At 40.4% G+C, this 12710-nt stretch overlaps 1 protein-coding gene across 1 annotated transcript in view; it reads right to left on the reverse strand.

Annotated features, from left to right (window-relative positions):
* The window catches only part of USP49 (ubiquitin specific peptidase 49), a 42102-nt gene extending 29650 nt beyond the window's left edge, over nt 1–12452 (reverse strand). Inside the window, exon 1 of the mRNA XM_081245130.1 lies at nt 12388–12452. The gene's annotated coding sequence lies outside the window, so the exon portion shown is untranslated. The remainder of the gene's footprint in view (nt 1–12387) is intronic.
* Between the last annotated feature and the right edge of the window lie 258 nt (nt 12453–12710).

Consider the following 12710-nt stretch of genomic DNA (forward strand, 5'->3'; position numbering starts at 1 on the left):
GGAAAATCTTCATGACATTGGACTTTGCAATGATTTCTTGGATATTATACCAAAAACGCAGGCAACAAAAGCAAGAATAGAGAGGTAGACTACATCAAACTTAAAAACTTTTGTGCATCAAAGGACACAATCAACAGAGTGAAAGGCAACCTACAGAGTGGGAAAAAATATTTTCAAATGTATCTCATAAGGGGTTAATATCCAGAATATATAAAGAACTTCTACAACTCAACAACAAAAAAATCAAATAACCCAATTAAAAAATGGGCAAAGGACCTGAACAGACATTTCTCCAAAGATGATATATAAAATGGCCAACGTGCATTGAAAAGATGCTCAACATCACTAATCATCAGAGAAATGCCCATCAATGGATGAATAAACAAACTGGTACACACACACACACACACACACACACACACACACAGGAATATTATTCAGCCTTAAAAAGGAAGGAATTCTGACACATGCTATAACATGGATGAACCTTAAGGACATTATGCTAAATGAAATATGCCAGTCACAAAAAAAGACAAACACTGTATGATTCCGTTTACATGAGGTATCTAAAACAGTCAAATTCCTAGGAACAGAAAGTATAATGGTGGTTACCAGGAACTGGGGAGAGGAGAAAAAGGGTATAGAGCTTTAGATTTACAAGATGAAAAAGTTCTGGAGATCTGTTTCACAACAATGTCAATATACTCAACACTACTGAATTGTACACTTAAAAATGGTTAAAATGGTATTTTTTTTACCACATTTTAACCAAAACTGGTTAAGATGTTAATTTTATATGTTTTTTCCTTTTTTAAAGAAAAAGCATTAAAACATTTGTTCAGCACAAATGAGACCTGTGATCTCAGCATTTTCAACCTCACATGGAAGATGAGAAATAAACACAGAGAACCTGAGTAGGTAATGGCCTCTTATTAGGCGGCCAAAGCAAACACACTAAAAGCTTTACTAAGAAGCAAGGTAAACTACAGTTCAACTAGTATTTTCCTGAATGTGCTTCCAACTGATATGACTCATGCAATCACTTGGGAGTTCATTCTATCCCAAGGTAATTCCTCCTAACCCAAACAGGATCTAAATCCACCAGTCCAGATGAAGGCATTCCCCAACTACTCTTCAGACCCATAATTCCACTGGCCAGGGTAAGATTCCTATCTGTTTTGTTCTTGGGAAATAATGTTCTTTGTTAAGATATTGTATCTCTCCATGTTCTTGGTGTTAAGTGCCCTTTCTCTTACGGCAATGATAACAAATGGTAGTTTGGGTTGGCATACATGTGTGCATGCAAGTGTGTATTTTATAGATCCATGAAATAAAAAAAAAAATCTGGGAACCAATGTTTTAGATAAAGTCCTCTTGGACCAAAGCTTTGGAGAGTCTTTTAACCTTATGAATCTATGATTCTAAAGGTCACAGTCCTCAGGACTTCCCTGGTGGCACAGTGGATAAGACTCCGCACTCCCAATGCAGGATACCTGGGTTTGATCCCTCATCAGGGAACCAGATCCCACATGCATGCTGCAACTAAGAGTTTGCATGCCGCAACTAAGGAGCCCATGTGCCGCAACTAAGGAGCCCACGAGCCACAAATAAGGAGCCCGCCTGCTGCAACTAAGACCTGGCTCAACCAAATAAATTGATAAATATTTTTTAAAAATAAAAATAAATGTCACAGTCCTCTAGAGAAGGGTTTCTCATGGTAATTGCCAACACTGGTGTTGGCTCTTGGCTATAGTTTTCTTTTGCATAGCATTATTTCCTTATTAAAAGTACTTTTATTATTTTATTTTCTGCTTCCTATAACTCTGTAAAATAGTTATGGTACATATTTTTAATGTGTCATTTACAAATAAACTGAGAGGCAGTATAGCATAGTGTGATTAAAAGTTCAAGCCAAGCTGCTGGGTTTGGACTTCTAGCTCTGTCCTTATTAGTTATATATGGTCTTGGGAAAACAATCTCTCTGGGCCTCAGTTTCCTTATCTGTAATACGGGGACAATAATGGTTTTTACCTCATAGGGTTGTTGTGAAAATTAAATGAATTAACATATGTAAAATGCTTAGAGCAATGCCTGGCACAAGTCAGAGCTCAAGAAATGATAGTCATTATGTAAAGTGATCCTGTGACTTGCTCCACATCACACACTGACACTGCCAACAAAGTTAGGACTATGACGAGGATTATGCTCTCTGCTGAGATCCTTCAACCTGACCCACACAAACTCTTCTTCCCATTGGTCCAATATTATAAAGGTAATGTACAGGTATTTTGGGGCAAATTTTTACTCTGGGCTCTTCTCAGTCACCTTACATTAGGTTCCTGGGCCCAATTCAACATGTGTGCGTATGGAGGCTTCCCCACACCAACAGGCAATTCCTGGACGCCATCAGGGTGCCTCAGAATTCAACTCAATTCTGACACTACCCAGAGATAGAATCAGATTCCACAGGCTCAGTCCTACAAAACCACCTCCGCTTCAGACATCAGTCGCAAGCCCAGTTTGTTACCTGTGCTTCTGACCAACTGGCTATAAATTAGAGGTTCCCATGACTCCCCCTTTGGGTTCAATTAATTTGCTAGAATGACTCACAGAACTTAGGAAAACCTGTTTACTAACTAGATTACCAATTTATCACAAAGAATATGAATCAACAACCAGACAAAGAGATACATAGGGTGAGGTCCTGAACAAAGGGACCTCTGTTCCCATGGAGCTGGGGGCCCAGCACAGTGGCACATGGAAGCATTCTGGTTCCCCAACGTGGAAGCTCTCTGAACCCCATCCTTTTGGGTTTTTATGGAGGCTTCATTACATAGGCACAGTTGATTAAATCATTGACTACTGGGGGTTGATTCAACCTCCAGCCCTACTCCCAACCCCAGAGGTCAGGGGGCAAAACAAAGTTCCAACCCTCTAATCACATGGTTGGCTTCATTGCCAACCAGCTCCCATCCTTAGATGCTTTCCAAAAGTCACCTCATTAACATAACCAAAGACACCTTTATCATTCAGTACTTAGGAAAGTCCATGGATTTTGGAGGCTGTGAGCCAGAACTGTGGACAAAGACCAGATATATATGAGAAATATATTTTGGTCATCTGAATGATCAAATATATATTTCTTATAAACACAATATGGCACACCTCTTCAAGCAGAATCCAACTGTTTAGTCCCTCACAATCGGATCCTGCCATTTTAATGCTGCAGGTTTGTTTACAATTTAAAACTGCTTTCTTTCAGACATTTTTCAGATGGAAAACGTTTGCACAACTTGAAACTTGACGCACTTAACGCTTTAAGAACCTGTAATATTAATAAGCTCTACCACTTTCAGTAGCCTCTCTCTCAAGCATGCTTTCTGAAATGCTCAGCTTTGCATTCCCAAGTAGCTGCTGTGTGATGAGCTAAACAGAGATAACTCAAGCAGAATAGGAAAAAGAAACACTTTGAAGACGCACTAAAGCAAGACTTAAAATGATACAGCACCACTGGGGACTCAGAGAAATCACGGCGGCAGATAAACCTAGGGAGCATTGATGAGCACCTGGAGTATTTCTTTCTGAAGAGAGGACGGCAGGTGCACACAGTGCCAAACTCAGCACATGGAGGCTGCAGCTGCAAATCACAGGCCAGTGTGGACAGCTGGTGGGGACCCGCTGGCTAGATGGTAATTATTGGTCAGTCATCTTCAGCTACAAAGGCTAAGGTGTAGCTCATTACATCTGTATTCTTCAACCGGTTATTTATCTCAGTGCTAAAGTGACAGTTAGCCTAGAGGCAGTTTACCCATTTGCCTAAAAAATAAAAATAGAATCATACACAAAGGGAAAACATACAAAGGGCTTAATAAAATTTGTATTGAGTCCTATGATAGATTATCTGTTCTCAATCATCTTTGTACCTTACCATAGAAAAGTCCCTTAAAATCTGAGAGCAAAGTTAGATTAAGTTTTTATGAAGTCTGAAAGTAGGGGTTGGTCTTTTTGCTTGTTTGCTTTTACCCTGAGCAGCCGCTCTTCCTCGATAGGGCCATGTGCTTCAGGAGAAGCACTAGCTCCAGGGGTGGGTCCTGTGAGGTCTCAGCCAGTTTGTGCATGGCACCCCCTGGCAATGGTCACAAGTCCAGCAGTGGGCATGTGGCCTAGGCTTGCCAATCAAATCGAAGGGAAGGGATAATCCATGTGTAGGGGAGAGGTATTATCTTAGTGTTGGCATCTATTGGTTGTCTTTTTCCCATTAGTTGAGTTTTCCTGGTTTCTTGTAGGTTGAATAATTTTTTACCGTATCCTGCACATTTTTAATATTACGAGATTCTGAGTCTTGCTTAAATCCTAAGGAAAATGTTAATATTTGTTTTGGCAAGGAATCAACCTGGTTGGCTTCAAATCACAAGTCCCAACCAACCCTTCTGTGAGGTACGGTTGAAGTATCAGTTCCACAGTCTAGCCTTTGTAGAGGTATTAGGATCTGTCTGGCATGAGCGCTACCCAGTGGCCAGTCTAGGCCCTGGACAGAGATTTATCTCATAGTCGATTCTAATAGTTTTTGGTATGCTGTTCAGGATCAGATCCATGCATGTGCTGTTGAGGGGTGGACCCAGGAGTTCACAAATAATTCTACGGGGTTGCTTTCCTGAGCTCCTCCTTCTCCACTGTCTCCCAGGTACTTTTCAGTTCCCTGGAGCTTCCCTTTTTGTCTTCTAGCCAGAAAGCTGAGGCTTTTGTTATCCCATTCTATCACATATTTTGAGGGCTAGGCAACAGGAAGACAAAGAGAAAGAAAAAAACTGAGGGATCCTTTTTAGGACTATAGCTTCTCCAGCTGGAGAGGAATGTTCCTCTCCCTTAAGAGTTTTAGGCATCTGTGGCTCCCTGCTGTTGTGGCCAGCACCAACATCACAAGATTTCCTGGCGGCTGGGGCCTGAGAGAAGGAGGGAAATTTTTTAAAGGAGGAAGTTTCTACCCCTCTTTCTCTGAGTGTTAGAAGAGTGTTCTCCTCTCCCACTCAAGTCAAAACTGGAGGGTTTCTCCTGGAGCTCTCTCTGTCCATGACTGGTGCCCACTTCCAGGTGTGGGCTGCACTCCGTCCAGGCCAGGGGACACTAATGGCGGTACTTCAAATCCTGGTCTTCTCTAATCCACCTGCTACTATTGACTTTTCAGAGTCCTCAAATTGCTGTTCCATGAGTTCTAACCAGGTTTTTAGCTGCATTCAGTGGGAGACACTGGGCCAAGTGTGCTTACTCTGTCTTATCCAGAAATGGAACTCTCCAGAGGTAAATATTTTTAAACGTAGTAGTCATATATGATTATAATGTGTTTTATAAAAGAATAGAAAATCCATAACTCCATAGATATTTTTTAGGGTGAGATTCAAGTAGGCTTTTAGGTTAAAAAAAAGTAATCTGGTTCACAGAAAAATATTAAGTAACTCTACAGATGTTATTGGAATGTGGTAAAAATCATGCAGTGGTATCAAATGTCAGAAGTTTGAGAAATACTTATCTACAGGATAGAAGCCACTTTATTTTTAGAGCTACTTCTATATAGTTCTATTTTTATAATAGCATTATTATTTTTAATTATAAATAAATATAAACTACATATGAACCTGCTTATATTATTTGTTTTATTAACTGACCTTATAGTTTTGTCCTTCTGGCTATTATAGTCTACAGAATCCTGGGAAAGAACAAGGAAGGTCGTTCAGGGACCTGTAAACAAAGTCTTCCTAGGGAAGATGGGTCTGAGGGATTCCCAAAGGACAGAAGGTAGAAGGGAGTGTTACACACAGATTAGGCAGTAAATGAAGAAGGCATGGATTCAGAAGTTACCTTCTTCTTTTAGAAGTTTGCCAAGGGAGCAGGCGTTGCTCCTGGCCTGGGTTTGGGCCCCAGGCCTCTTAGCCTGGAACTTTGTACCTGAGCCCACCTGGCCAATGCTGTGGCCACCAGGATGTCTGGGCAATTCATGGGCATCAGGGAGGGCCATGGTGACAGATGATGGCAAGGAGCCATGCAATCTACCCCAACTCTTTCACAACTTGACTGTACATTATTCAACCTCCCTAACAAAGTCTTCCAAAATATGAATGGACTCTCCTGAGACCACATTCTCCTTCAGTAATGTTTCACTTGACAAGTTCCTGCTAAGTGTTATCAGAAAATCTACCCAGTTTCACTATTACTGTGACATCTGAGGCTGAAGAAAGTGATGAAACTGTCTAGACTATCCTCAAGTTTACATACAGTGAAAAGTACCCAGATGAGGCACCCCTCTAGGAAATATTCTCCCAGAAAAATCTAGAAGATAATGATGTTTCAGACATTAAAAAGAATTATTAGCATTACAGGCAGAAGAAAACCTTGGTATGGTGATGATCTCTACTTTAGTGACAGCTGTGCAAGAAAAATTAAGTGAAATGGCAGATCAAATAAAAACTATAAAAGAAGAAAAAAAACAAAAAGAAAAAGAAGCAGAAGCAGCTGAAAAGCAATTATTTCATGGCACTCCTGTTACAACTGAGAATTCCTTAAGTTGGAAGGCCAAGTTTGATGTAGAACTCTTGGAAATTAAAAATGTTAAAATAATCTTTAGGGACAATTTTTGGCCATTCACATTTTGCATGTCAGTTTCTTTTTCCATTAATATTCTAATGGTATTCCCAATCGTCTGCGTTTGGAAATGGCTGAAGTTGTGAGTGATACAAGAGATACCCAGCCGCTGAGCAGGAGTCTGATGGCCACATTTGTTAACCTTCCAGCCATTATTAAATGACCCAATCTAATGAGCCAAGTAATCTCTTTCTGTATAAATGTCTATTAGGCGCCTCCCTGGTGGCGCAGTGGTTGGGAGTCCGCCTGCCGATGCAGGGGACACGGGTTCGTGTCCTGGTTCGGGAAGATCCCACATGCTGCGGAGCGGCTGGGCCCGTGAGCCATGGCCGCTGAGCCTGCGCATCCGGAGCCTGTGCTCCGCAACGGGAGAGGCCACAACAGTGAGAGGCCCGCGTAACGCAAAAAAAAAAAAAAAAAAGTCTATTAAACAAATTATAGGGTCTTGGGAGCAACTCACCAGCCAATGAAAATCTCACACATATATGAACATTTTCCTTCAAATAATAAAAAACAATTAGAATAAATTTAACATAAGTTGGTATTGAATTGTTTTAAAAGTTAAACTTTTTAACAAAAGTGGCGCTAACTTTGAAAACAAAATAAGATTAAAACAACCACAACAAGGGTAACTGGATAGGCCCACCTTTATTGCTATATTGGGGTTCCAGGTAAGATTTGAAAAATCCCAATTTGGTGCCCTTAAAAAAAAAAAATCACAAAATGTCAAGCAGTTCCCACTCTATCCTCAGCACTTAGCCATTGAGGGACAGCAGTCAGTGTTCAAGCTCCACAGCAGCTACGCTACCATGAACTCAGACTCCCCTGAAGAGGGAGCTGTGACTATGGCAAAAGACTCGAAGGCTGGGATGGAAGCTCTGTGAGGGTAGAGGTTTTTTTACTTTCATTTTGTTCACTGACTTATTTCCAGCTCTAGCCCCTAGAACAGTATTGGAACATCATAGATGCTCAATTAATACTGAAAAATAAAAGGCTGTCCTGAAAGGTCCTTTTGGTCCTCCCAAAGTTGGGAGCAACCGATACAAAGAACATTCTGAATTTGGTATATATCAGTGGGGTCACTGATTGGCAAGGTTGGACAGTCTTCCTCCTTAAAATCAAACCCTCCTTTCACCTTTAAATGCATATTTCCACAGCTCCTTATAATCTGGAACATACCCTCTAGCACAATTATGAAAAAGGAACAGAATATTCACTTTTCTAGACTGGGAGACACAGCCGCAACCAATCAGGATGTCACTAGAACCTACATGGAGGTGCTGTGTGGCAGGCACAGTCCGCCCAGTCACTAGAGAGAGCACCGTGACTTTCTGGCCCACGATGGGGTCATTGTAATGTTCTAATGTAGAGATAAACCTCAGTAATTCTCATTGTAAATCTAATGAGAAGAGTGGCCTTATTCTACATTTTTACAAATCTTTTTAGTGTCTGGAATAAGGAAGAGAGTCTGAATTCAGTTGATTGTACATCATGAAGTCTTTGGAAAACTCCACCGCATACTCATACACAAGTATGTTTTAATATCGTTATGAAAATAGCTTTGACTCCCAAAAGGGTCTCAGGGGCTCCTGAGGGAGCTTCTGGGCCACAATTTAAGACATTGCTGTAAAAGACTTTGCCTTCCAATGCGGGTTCCATCCCTGATCGGGGAGCTAAGATCCCACATGCCTCGCGGCCAACTCATGGTCAAAAAACCAAAACATAAAACAGAAGCAGTACTGTAATAAATTCAAAAAAGACTTTAAAAATGTTTCACATAAAAAAAAAGATATGTACACTAAGAGCCATAACTTTGATGAACATTCAGAAGGGATCCTCAAACAAGGAAAGAGAGTTCAAGAAGATGGAGAGAGGAAAGCATAACTACCTGTAGCCACACCTTACAGTAAAGCCAAAACATTTTATCAGCATACTCGCTGTTACTTTAAATGATGCTTACTCTTTGTACTTTACCATATTTCAACAAGAAATGAACTGTTATTTGAAGAAAAGAAAAGCCAGTATTTCTCTCTGACAAGACACACCCCAGAACAAAAACCACGCAGTATAACTCCTTCCAGTTGCTATATAAATGTTGATTGTTAATTTACATTTACTTTTTAGACCATCACTTGTGACATTCTAATTGTAAGACCCATAAGTCACCTTTCTCCTGCCTTTTCTTCTCTTCAACAACTTCCTGCTGACTGTCATTCAAATATTATTTAACAGGACAAAAGAACAATTTCCAATTACCAATCAGTTCCAACCTGCTGCACAGTTCAGTCTTCTGTCTGCATGTTTATACCAATAGCAATTAAATGGTAATCTACAAATCAACTCAGTTCTAAAGATGTACTGGTCCTTAGCTAGATTCAGGTGATTTCTATATACTATAAATAATTCATAAAGATGTAAAACAGTTGTATTCATTTAAGTATGGTCAAGAAAAAAATTATTATTTATGAATCTCACATCATCTCATATCATTATTTTTCCCAAATTTAAGAAGATACACGATTTCAAATTTTCCTTTCCACAAGCAAGCAGAAACAGATTAATTATGGTGACTTTTTCAGGCAATATTTGGCTTTATTATCTTATTATTTAAATCCACACCCACCTTAGCAAACCTTCTAAGTTTATTACTAGGCCAGCACCCCACTGATCAACAGCACATGCTCTGCAGCAGAGGACCTAGGTTTGAATCCTGAAGCTGCACTTGCGACGTGACTGAGCAAGTTACTTAATCTGTGCCTCACTTTTCTCAGCTTTTAAAATGAAGATAATAATAGCATCTGCCTCATAAGTGGATGACAGGATTAAATGAGATAATGAATAAATGAGTAAAGCACTTAAAGGTCTGCCTGACACATAATAAATAGTCAACGTTAACTTCTGTTTTTATATAGTTGTCTTCTAAAATAGTCACAGCAGGGACTTCCCTGGTGGTCCAGTGGTTATGAACCCACCTTCCAATGCAGGGGACGCGGGTTTGATCCCTGGTCGGAGTACTAAGATCCCACATGCCGCGGGGCAACTAAGCCCGTGTGCTGCAACTACAGAGCCCACACGCTCTGGAGCTGGTGCACCACAGCTAGAGAGAAGCCTGTGCACTGCAACAAAGAGCCCGTATGCCACAACGAAAGATCCCGTGTGTTGCAACTAAGACCTGACGCAACCAAAAATGAATAAATGAATATATATATATTTTTTAATTAATTAATTTATTTATTTTTGGCTGTGTTGGCTCTTTGTTTCTGTGCGAGGGCTTTCTCTAGTTGCGGCAAGTGGGGGCCACTCCTCATCGCGGTGCACGGGCCTCTCACTATCGCGGCCTCCCTTGTTGCGGAGAACAGGCTCCAGACGCGCAGACTCAGTAATTGTGGCTCACGGGGCTAGTTGCTCCGTGGCATGTGGGATCTTCCCAGACCAGGGCTCGAACCCGTGTCCCCTGCATTGGCAGGCAGATTCTCAACCACTGCGCCACCAGGGAAGCCCAAATGAATATTTTTTTTAAAAAAAGAAAGAAAAAAAGTCATAGCAGACAGAATAGTCCATAATAATCTAGAGCCCCAGAACAATACAGGAGGAAAATATTCAAAAGAGATGGCTGTTTTAGTGTCCTTCCTTTTTAAATAAATAAATAAATAAATAAATAAATAAATAAATTTATTTATTTATCTATCTATGTCTGTGTGGGGTCATTACTGTGCACGGGCTTTCTCTAGTTGCAGTGAGCAGGGGCTACTCTTCGTTGCGGTGCATGGGCTTCTCATTGCAGTGGCTTCTCTTGTTGTGGAGCATGGGTTCTAGGTGCACAGGCTTCAGTATTTGTGGCACGCAGGCCCAGTAGTTGTGGCTCTCAGGCTTAGTTGTTCCACGGCATGTGGGATCTTCCCGGACCAGGGCTCGAAACCACGTCCCCTGCATTGGCAGGTGGATTCTTAATCACTGAGCCACCAGGGAAGTCCCCTTCCTTCTTAAAATACGTAGTTGTCTGTATTACCTAAGAAAGTGCTGACAAGTCATGGAAAAGATAGCAAAGACATTTTCAAAACTATTATGATTCTATGAAAGAAGAAAAAAAGAAACTCAAGAAGACTTGTCCTTCAAAACAGATTAAAGGAATCTTTACAGAAAATGTGATATCACTATCTAGAAACAAGAGAATTGTGCATCCTTTTGACATAGATATACTTTTATGGGTAAGATGAAAGTATCATAGCCTGAAGACAGCTGTTTATTCATACATACCTGTAAGCATCATTTACACCGTAAGATATGTAGTAAGAGTTGAAGGTGTATAACACTATTCTCACACATAGTCTAGCAGCATACTCTGAGAGAAATGAAGCTCAAAGCCAAAAAGAAAACATTCATGAAAAAATTTAAAAATCCTTGCCATCAGGGTTGACCTTATTCAAAATGGTTTAACTCTTGCGGTGTATCAGAAAAAGATTCATCTGTGGAAGGTTGGTACATAAAAATGCGAACTGGGATACATAAGAAAATTACAGCTAACATTTACTCAACACTCACTATGTTCCAGGCATTATTCCAAGTTTTTTATATAGATTAACTAATTAATCTTCAACATCACTATGACATAGGCATTTTATTGTCCCCATTTATGCCCAAGGAATTGAGGCACAGAGAAATTAACCTGCCCAAACGTCAAGTTAATAATGGCTAGTCAGGGGCTTCCCTGGTGGCACAGTGGTTAAGAATCCGCCTGCCAATGCAGGGGACACAGTTTCGATCCCTGGTCCGGGAAGATTCCACATGCCGCGGAGCAACTAAGCCCTTGCACCACAACTACTGAGCCTGCTCTCTAGAGCCCACGAGCCACAACTACTGAGCCCACGTGACACAATTACTGAAGCCTGCTCGCCTAGAGCCCGTGCTCTGCAACAAGAGAAGCCACCGCAATCGAGAAGCCCGTGCACTGCAACGAAGAGTAGCCCCCACTCGCTGCAACTAGGGAAAGCCCACGCGCGCAGCAATGAAGACCCAACGCAGCCAAAAATAAGTAAATAAATATATTAAAAAAAGAAAAAATAATGCCTAGTCAAAAACAGTCTAGCTCCTAAGCCCAAGTTTTTAACCAGTAGGCAAAGAAGAAGACATATCATACACTTATATTATCTGGGGGGGGAGGGCTAAGTTTCAGATAGGTTTTGGTTATCTATAATGTTTGAATTATTGACAGTAAGCATGTATGGACTTATGTAATTTAAAATTTTTATATCTCATAAATTTAGTTACACCTTTTATTGGATTTTCTGTGGAATTCTATTTGATTATCACCTGACACACAATCTGCACTTGGCTAAATGAACAGGATCCCCAGGGTGAGCCTAACATCACAGCAGCTGGAAATATCTGGAGAGCGAGAAGGGGTTGCTAACACTCTTGAGAGGTCATGACAGACAAAGTCTCTATCCAACCACCAGTAAGCTTCAAGACCTACCCTAGACTTGTTTCAGTATAGGTGCTGGTCTCCAGGTCCCATCTTTTTCTTCAAATATAGCTGTGTCTCCTCTTAAGTAATTCATAGCACTCAGAAATTCACAAGGGTAAGAAAGGTGGTGAAAGCTCAGAATGGCAATAAAACAAAGATAGTGACTGATCACTGATCACTCACTCTAATAGTATACGAACCTTGGCCACCTATTACAGACTGGTCATACATAATATGATTGTGAATAGTTTTCATGAATAACTTTTTATTATAGTTTTATTTCTTACTCATTAAACAAGTTTTTTCCATCTTCTTCCATATTACTCCACAGTCATTGGTTAGGTTTCCTCTTCTCTATTACCTACAAGGGAAAAAAATCTGTGAGGTCGGGCTGATATATAGTAAGAGAAAAGCAATTTCATGAATTTTATTTATAAATTCAAAAACAGGATCAGTGTATTACAATGCCATTTAGTGAAATCCCCACAAGTCCTCAAAATTGAGGTAAAAGAGTAAAAAAAAAAAAAAAAATAGCTGTGATCTTTTTTTCAGCTAAGAGCAACCAGACAGTCATTTATGAAGAGGCTGATGGTAGTACAAAAGGTTTACT

The sequence above is a fragment of the Mesoplodon bidens genome, assembly GCF_964165515.1.
Source record: "Mesoplodon bidens genome assembly, chromosome: 10".
Taxonomy (NCBI): Eukaryota; Metazoa; Chordata; class Mammalia; order Artiodactyla; family Ziphiidae; genus Mesoplodon; species Mesoplodon bidens.